Source organism: Pteropus vampyrus, unplaced genomic scaffold (assembly GCF_000151845.1).
Source record: "Pteropus vampyrus isolate Shadow unplaced genomic scaffold, Pvam_2.0 Scaffold245, whole genome shotgun sequence".
NCBI classification, from domain to species: domain Eukaryota; kingdom Metazoa; phylum Chordata; class Mammalia; order Chiroptera; family Pteropodidae; genus Pteropus; species Pteropus vampyrus.
Window position 1 is genome coordinate 733,750 of NW_011889026.1, and position 8,226 is coordinate 741,975.

An 8,226-nucleotide genomic window follows, 5' to 3' on the forward strand; every position below is an offset into this window, starting at 1 on the left:
CCCCCCCACCCCGACTCCAGATGGAGTGTGCTCATCAGCCTTAACTTCAGGCAGGCGCAAGTCCCATCCAGCTCCGTTTCAAAGTGAGGACACAACCCCCGGGGGGTGGTACATTACACTCAGCTGCCAGTCCCTGGGAGCTGAGGGGGCTGGCCAGCCAGCCCCAAGGTCCGCAACATAACTGCGTCGTCCTGCAGCACCGACACTGCACAAGCCACACGCTTGAGGCAGCTGGAGATGAACTGGCTTGAGGATCAGGGACACTGATCTGGCAAGTGAATGACCCCGTGGGGAACGGCTGCTAGGCATACTCGTCAAAGCGTGCGGTTTGCGGGTTGGGGTGTAGCAGAGCCGAATGGCGAAGGCTGTGAGTTAGAACGTGCAGTCGTTGTCACACAGGGGGGTCGGGAGCCTTGGGCTTGTAAGGTTCCGCCTGCGAGCGCACGCACCGCCGCGTCCATCTGCCAGCGCTCTGATTATTCGCACTCAGGGAGGATGCTGTACGAAGTGCGCTTGCCCGTGTCCCTTGATCCGCCACCCAGAACGAGTGTCGGTCAGCACCGCCGCCGGGTCTGGCTCTGGCAGCCGCCACAGCCCCCCAGGTGGCCTGGTTCCCAGGGGGCTGTTGTAAGCCGGCCCAGCGTGGTAAATGCAGTTCCATTTCTCTGAGCCGCAGTGGGCAGTGGCTGCTCTGATGGCGCTGAGACGCTCTACCACCCAAGGAACACTGTTCGCCCACTACCACCTCGGCCTGTTCTCTGGACTAGGCCCAGGGGGCCCAGAAGGGGAGGCATGGGTGGCCGCTCGGGGGGTGAGTGCGAGGGAGGTGGGTGGGTGAACCCCGCAGTGACGGAGTCTCACAGGTCATGCCCAGCAGCGGGGCAGTGCCTTGGCCAAGAGGCCAGAGCCCTTCTCTGGGGTGAGGTGGGCAGTGACCCCTGAAGGGAATCCAGACCCTTTACTGTCATCATGTTCCTGCCTTTCCTGCGACATTCTGGGTACAAAAGCATCTCTTTATCTGACCCCCCACCACCACCGCCCCATGGGTAAATAATGCCTCCCCCTGACAGCCAGCGAGACGAGGTAGAGCATGTGGGCTTGGCCATCTGAAACGGGGCTTAGTCCAGCGGTCCCAGAGGGTGGGCTCTGCAAGGTCACAGGGCAGTGACACCCATCTCCTGGGGCTGTCAGCCCAGATGCAGCAGTAGACATGGAGCCGTCTGTACAGGTGGAAGGGACTGTGAACATGGCCCCTGGGGAGGGCGGTGGGTGCCGGAGGGGTCCAAGGCCTCGGGCCATCTGGAACGCGAGGAGTCAGTCGGGTGCCGCTAGAATCCATCGCAATGCACCAGGCTCGGCCACCCCCGCCGTCCTCCAGACACCGCCAGTCAGCACCTGGCCGAACTTCCCGTCCTGGGCACCACGGCAGCGGGCATGGGAAGATCGGTTCAGCGTGCCGTTACTAATGACCCTCCTCCGTCTAGAGTCCTTGAAGCGTCTGCTTGTTTTCTCCGAACAGGAAGCCATCCTGTTCGTTCTCTGCTAACGCGCTCTGTCCTCTGTGCCCAGCACGCCAGATTCCAGGGAGCAGATGAGGCCCGAGAATTTATGTGCAAAGCCCATGCTCAGGACGGCGGGGAGGATGCTGGGGGGAGGATGTGTCAAAAATCAATAGAAGCCACAATCAGACTTTTGTTATTTTTGATCAACCAACCCTCAGGGAGAGGCAGCCCAACACAGGGTGGAGCCTGGGTTTGGGATGCTCCTGGGACAGGCAAAGCCGACCCCATCCTCCCAGGAGGATGTGCAGCATGTAAAGAGGCCTCGGTTTCAGGAGTAAAGCAACAGCCCGGCTGAAGGTCGGGCAGACGCTCTCGTGAGAGCCTGTGCAACAGCCGATGCAGGGGGCCAGGCAGCGAGGACCGGGAGGGCCGGGCACCGTTCTGGCCGTGAGAAAGGGTGAGTCAGACCTGGCACCGGCTGGGTGACTCGAGCAAAGGTGACCCAGGGACTAGGAATTGCGTTTCTGCAGGCCAGAGCCGCTGGCTCAGCCCTCACACGGTTAGACACCTACCCCTCAGGGCTGCGATGTCATCAGCATCCACCGGCCTCCACGGGGAGCGGGGACCAGAGCCAGCCCTTGAGTTTGCAGCCTCAGCCCAGATCCCACTTACTAGCAGTGCAATTTGGGCCAAGTGTTTAACCTCTCTGGGCCTCAGTTTCCTCACTGGTAAAACGGGGCTGACGACGAGGGCACCAAGCTCATAGGGTTGAGGTGAGGCTGAGGGGAGCGACATCACGTAGAGCTCGGGGAACCGTGCCATACAGAGACGACGGTAGAAATCCCAGTGCTGCTATCCTGTCCTCTGTGGACTCGTGTCTGAGCTCACGTGTCCCTGAGTTTGGAGGGCTCAGGCTCCGGGTGTCAGGGCCCTGCAGGCTCTGACCCCACCCAGCCTCACCAGGCGCGCTGCGCTGCCCGTGGCTGTCTTGTGTTTACCTCGAGACTGAAGAGGCGATTCTGATTATTTGTTCGTAAACGGATACCAATTATTTGTTTTGCCTACGAATCTGGAGGGTCACTGGCCTTGGCTGGGGTTCTCACTCAGACCGCAGTGACAGTCGGATGGGGGCTGGGGTCTTCTGGTGTCCACGCTGGGGAGAGTCACACAGCCAGGCTCCTCAGGCTTCGCTCTCCACGAGCGATTTCTCCACATGGTGGCCTGAGGGCCACCGCCCCCAGACACAGCGACTCGGGGGCACAGAGCCAGCGTCCCAAGAGACAACTGCAGTAGTGCTGTGACCTTTTCTCAACCAGCCCTGAAAGTCACAAAGTGCCACTTCCGCCTCGTTTTATACACCGACACAGCTACAGAGGCCTGACGGGTTCAAGGGGAGGTGGGGACGCCACCCCTCAGTGGCGAGGGTCAGAGAATTCGGGGCACGTTTAAAGCCACCTTGAGGCTCTGTCCCTCTGCCCGTGTTCCTTTCTGCCACCAGGCTTTCTCCCTGAGATGCCACCTGCCTACCTCTGCTGCTCAGATTGCTCAGAGCCCTCATCGAATTCACTCTCCGAGGTCTTTCCTTGTCCTGTGTCCCCACTGCCACTGAACCCCAACAGCCTCCTGCGTTCACGACCATGGTTAGTCGGGCTTCATTCCTACAGGTTCCAACTGTGTAGTTGAGCAACCTAGACGAGCCACCAAGGGAAACCTGGACGGGCCACCAAGATGACAGTTACGTGCCTGGCCTCATAGAGACTCGTTAGTTCTTTTACATTCTTCATTGCTTCTCCCAGAACTTCTGGAAAGTACACCTATAACTCAAATAATCAGAAAACATTTCTTTTCCAGAACAAGTACATTTAAAAATGGGTGGTAAATGTTTCTTGCTCTGAACCCAAATCTTAATAACTCGACTATTAAGCTACTCTAAAGCTCACTCTCTAAAGAGGTGGGGAAAACCATACCGTAAGACAGATGCAACGTGAACACAGTCCTTCCTGACATACAGACCGAACTCAGAGCAGTTCTGGACGTCCGCGGGTAGGGGACGCGCCCGGATCAGGCCGTGGGGCACGGGTTTCAGCCACCCACGGGCTCTACCGTTGGCTCTTCACGATTTCCTGGGGCTGCACAGCGAAAACCGAGGCCGTGTCAGCCTGGACCACTGAGCTGCGGCTCCTAACAGCCAACTGTGTGGTGATGTTTGCGGAAAGCAGATTAGCGAACGCCCCGGTGCGAAGACCCCATGGGAGCTGATGTATGTCTGGGGGTCTCAAGGAGGATGGGGGCGTCTGTATATCCGTCCGGACTGAGAGCTGTGTGCGAGGTCAGGCAAGGTGGCAGACTGTGCTACCTTCCCACGCTGGCTGGGTGATTCTCCAGCTTCAGACTCCCCAGCTTAGCGTGCGTCGTAACCCCTCTCGGAGCTGCTGAGACATGTGCATTGTGGGGTCTGTGCCGGGAGGTTCTGCTTCAGGGGTGCAGGGCTGGGCCTGTGAACCCGCATTGTAGGGTGAGCCTCCCCGGGGGGTCTTTGACAGTTTCTCCGCTGCATTCTGTGTTTGTACAGTCACGTGCAGACCGCACCCACTTTTCCCCGGGCGTCCGTGTGATGAACTAGCTCACGTCACACATCCTGCTCCGTAAGCTCCTGCTAAAGCTTCACGGTCAGTGTCCGTCTGTCCATCTGACCCATTTGAAAACTAGAGTAGCGGGGTGAGTTGTCGGCGGTCACATGGCTGTCACTGGTGGGGCTGACATCCTGAGCCAGGCCGGGGACATGTGACAACAGAGGCTCTCATGCTCCCCAGGTACAAGGTTCCATTTCTGCTGCTGAGGTGCTGATTCCTGGCTGGCTCCCTGCACCATACTGGCACGTGCCATGCAGGAAGCCCATTTCTTAAATTGCCCCTCATCCCCCCCCACCTCTGCATCTGAGATGCCGCTGAGGAATAGCTTTTGTCTGCTGTGCAGCAAAGGGTCCCCTCCTTGGACTCGCTTCAGAGGTGGGGGGCCCTCTGAATGAGGGGGGCGGCACTGGGCCGGTAGGGAGCCAAGTGTCGGAGGGGGATCAGTTCTGAAGAGTGGTCTGACCCTTGAAGTACTGCAGATCTGTCTCCCACACTGACAGAGATAGACACCCATTATCTCAGGCGTGTTCTCAGAAACAGGAAGGGGCTGTTGCTCTGGGCGCCCGCTGGGCGGACACGTCGATGAACAGTGACGACTTTGCTTGGGGATGTGGCCAGGGTCGGGGGAGGGGGAACAGGCTGGACTTCAAGGCTCAGCTTGCTGAGAGTGTGTAGTGCCGTCTGCGCGCAGGCTTCTAGAACGCAGGCTCCTCCGTCTGAGCCGAGGAGTCCGTGCAGCCAGAGGGAGCTGGGTATGATGATAAGAGCCATACGGTTCCTGGCCACTTGTGAGCTACTGGTGCCACCTCTGGGTAACAAACATGTCATCATGCCTGCCACCTGTGGTCAACTCGTCTTGGCCCCCGGAGCATGAAAATTCATGTCCATGGAAAGGTCGTATTTCAGTCCCCCGTGTCTGACTCAAGCCTGGATGGCCGGAGTGCTGGCACAGTTCTCTGTCCTTCTGACCCTGCCGTCACCGCTAGAGGGAGCACGAGGTCCATCCCGCCACCCCCAGCACAGGGGTGACACGCTGTTCTGGAAACCCCGCCGTTCTCCGAGCTGAGGCACTGGGAGTGATGTCTCAGAGGCAGGACACAAACCCCCAGGGCCTGGCCTGACTCCCTGGGCCTCATGCAACTTGAGGGTGCAGGAGTGTGGCCCAGGGGCTGAGGCTGCGGGCTGCCTTGCTTCGTGTCCAAACAAAGACATATTATGGAGCGGCATAAAATATTTCAAAATAACGTAAAGAATTTAAAAAATTTTAAAACTCCCAGAAGCACAAAGTATAAACTACATACTGAACATGGCATGTGTGACTTGAGGCCAGTCGTTTACTGAGACTGTCATGGAAACGGCAGGTGGGCAGGACCTGAGGAAAGAGGCCGCAGCTCTCTGCACCTGGTTCCCTTCCATCTAGGACATTGTCCTTCTATGTTCCCTGGAAGAAAGTTCCCCAGGTGTCCCACCTGGAGGGCAGGCAGCATCAACGTCCCTGGGGGCAGAGCAGTCCCCTCTCTGGAACGTCCCGCCGCAGGGGCATGTGTTCAGGGACACGCGGAGGAAAGCCACTGTCCATGGTGGGGACAGGAGCAGACCATGGAAGGGAGGTGCATGAGGAGTTCGTTTGTAAACCACCTACTAAGTGCTAGGCTGTCTTGTCTACATCATCAACTACGATTTCCACAACAACCCCACGAAGAAGGCCACAAACAGTTCCCGACGTTTGCAAATGGGAAACCTGAGTCTCCGAAGGAGGTAGGGGCTCCCATGCAGTGACTGATTGTAGCAGAGACCGGTTCCATGACATCACCCCCCAGCGCCACACGTGAATAATCTCACTTCATCCTCAGAAACGGAACTGGTCATTAATCACAGTTAAGTGCGGCTATATTTCTTTTCTTTTCTTTTTTTTTTTTTTTTTTTGAGAACTGACTTTAAATTAGGATGTTTTCCTTCGAGCAGCCTCATGTGATAGGAGCAGCACAAGTGATCAGAATCCGATGACCTCGGCCTGGAACACACCAGCTGTCCTGCCCTGAACTAACCCTGGGCGATCCAAGTTGCTTTTCCGATCGTAAGTTTCCTCACCAGGAAAATGGGAATAACTGTCACTCTGGAAAGGAAACGACAGCATGTGTGGAATGCTTAGCATATAGAGAGTGACTAACAAATGGAAGCAGCTTAGGTACTGCTTCTCCCGGGCTTCACAGACGAGAGAACTGAAGGGCAGCTGGCTTCGGGTCCCCTGCCCAGCACCGAATGCTGAGCCGCCTGCTGCGGGCACCAGGATTCTTTCTCCCCTGTGGACATGAGATGACCGACTCTCACAGGGCTGGTCCTCTGTCGTCAGGAAGTGCCTCTGTCCCCGTTAGCCAGATCTCCGGTTGGTGGAGGGCTGCCATGCACTACAGGAGTCTTTTCTTCCAAAACGATTCGGATATTTGGAAAGGCATCCCTCTTAATGTTAATGTGAACTTTCCGAAGTTCACTGCCGTGGACCAGTTCCACAGATTTTAATGCCAGGGTTCAGGGCACCGTGGTCTCCTCCAGTCCAGAGCGTGTTGGAAGCACTGACCTCAGAGTCTTGGAACCTGGTCAATGTTATCAACGCTGTTCTTTCCTTTGTGGCCGGACAGGATAATTTAAGGACATTTTCCTTGATAGCATTTCATTTTCCTTCTAAATCATGCGAATAGTGTCGAATTTGAATGCTACACCTCAGGACTACAGATTTTGAGTCTGCTGTGATAGCGTGCCCTGGCAATGTAAATATTTGTTGGGGGAAGATTAACTAGCAAGGCGATATATTCAGAATGGCTGCCTCTTTCATTAGCCCAGTGAGAAAGTAAATAAGAAAGATACAGGGTTCTCTAAATCACAACTTATAAGCAGTCATTGAGCTTCTGGTCGAACTATTACTTTTTTTTTCAGGCTAATTAAGCTTCATACTGTTTTTTAAAAAAACCCTTTATTCCACTATAACCTTGTTTATTTTAAATTTACATCTTAAATATCTAACGGCTAGAAATTTGCTATCATTTTCCAGACGCATTTGAGTTCAGAGACGCATTATATTTCATGCATTCATCACTTGAATGTCATTCAGAAATAAACACTACAACTGGAAAAAGTGATTGGGAAATTAATCGTTTGGAACATGAATAGATGAATGCAAAGATTATATAGGATAAACAAACAGTCTGCCCACAGCTTCCCTTTCGGATAAACGTGAAGTCACTGGTTTCAAAACAGTTTTCCAAAGGTAGGTTTTTGCTTGCACGGTTTTCCTTCGGATGTGTCCTCAAAGCTGGTGCCTGCCTCTCTCATGCTGAGCCAGCCATGAAAATGTGGCCTTAATCCAAATCCAACTGGTAAATCACATCTAAGGCCTTGGATGTCTGGCGTTACTATATCCTAAACCCACTGGGCAGGTTTGCAAAGACCCCAGATCAGATTATCACAGTGCGTGTGGAGAGGCGGCCGAGGGAGAGGGAAGGTCCAAAGCCTCCTGTGACCCCACTGGGCCTCTGCGGAGAAGGAGCGTCCCCTTGCTCTTTCCCGGTCATCTCTCCCGTTCGTAACTTTCCCAGTGGGCAGTAGACACGAGTATGAAATGCAGCTCTGTAAGCCAGTGCCCAGAACAGCGCCCAGGGCCGTGCTCCGCGCCGCCTCTGATATGGGGTGAAGGGTTGTGTGGGGCTTTTTGCCACAGCAGAACAAAAGCCAGCTGAGGCCTGAGGTGCAGAAGGGCTGCCACCAGCAGAAGTTTTCCCAGAAGTTATATCAGTGGTGACCTTCATCGGCTACACCAAGAGAAAAATCTGTTCTGTGTTACTGTCAGCCACAGCAGGGGGCTGCCTTTCCGGCTCTGAACTTCAGGGGTAGGAATTTCCAACTTTGACTCAGTGTCAACTCACACCGCTCAACCCCTCAGTAGCAGGGGGGCCGGGACCCCCACATGGACAGGTGCAGCAGCCTGACGAGCGTGAACACGGCTCCGCTCTCCCAGACGGCCGGGGCCGCTGCGACGCGGGAGCTCAGTTTGCGGCGACCTGGCCGCCCTCCCCTGACCCAGGCGCGCCCGCAGC

The 8,226-nt window shown here is 55.6% G+C and overlaps 1 protein-coding gene and 1 long non-coding RNA gene across 2 annotated transcripts in view; one reads left to right on the forward strand and one right to left on the reverse strand.

The window, feature by feature from the left end:
- The window catches only part of LOC111729085 (cortexin-2-like), a 34,024-nt gene that overhangs the window by 7,585 nt on the left and 18,213 nt on the right, over positions 1–8,226 (reverse strand). The window lies entirely within an intron of this gene.
- LOC111729086 overlaps positions 5,928–8,226 on the forward strand; it is an 8,448-nt gene continuing 6,149 nt past the window's right edge. The window contains exons 1-2 of the long non-coding RNA XR_002776077.1: positions 5,928–6,012; positions 6,101–6,212. This is a non-coding gene — a long non-coding RNA (uncharacterized LOC111729086). The remainder of the gene's footprint in view (positions 6,013–6,100; positions 6,213–8,226) is intronic.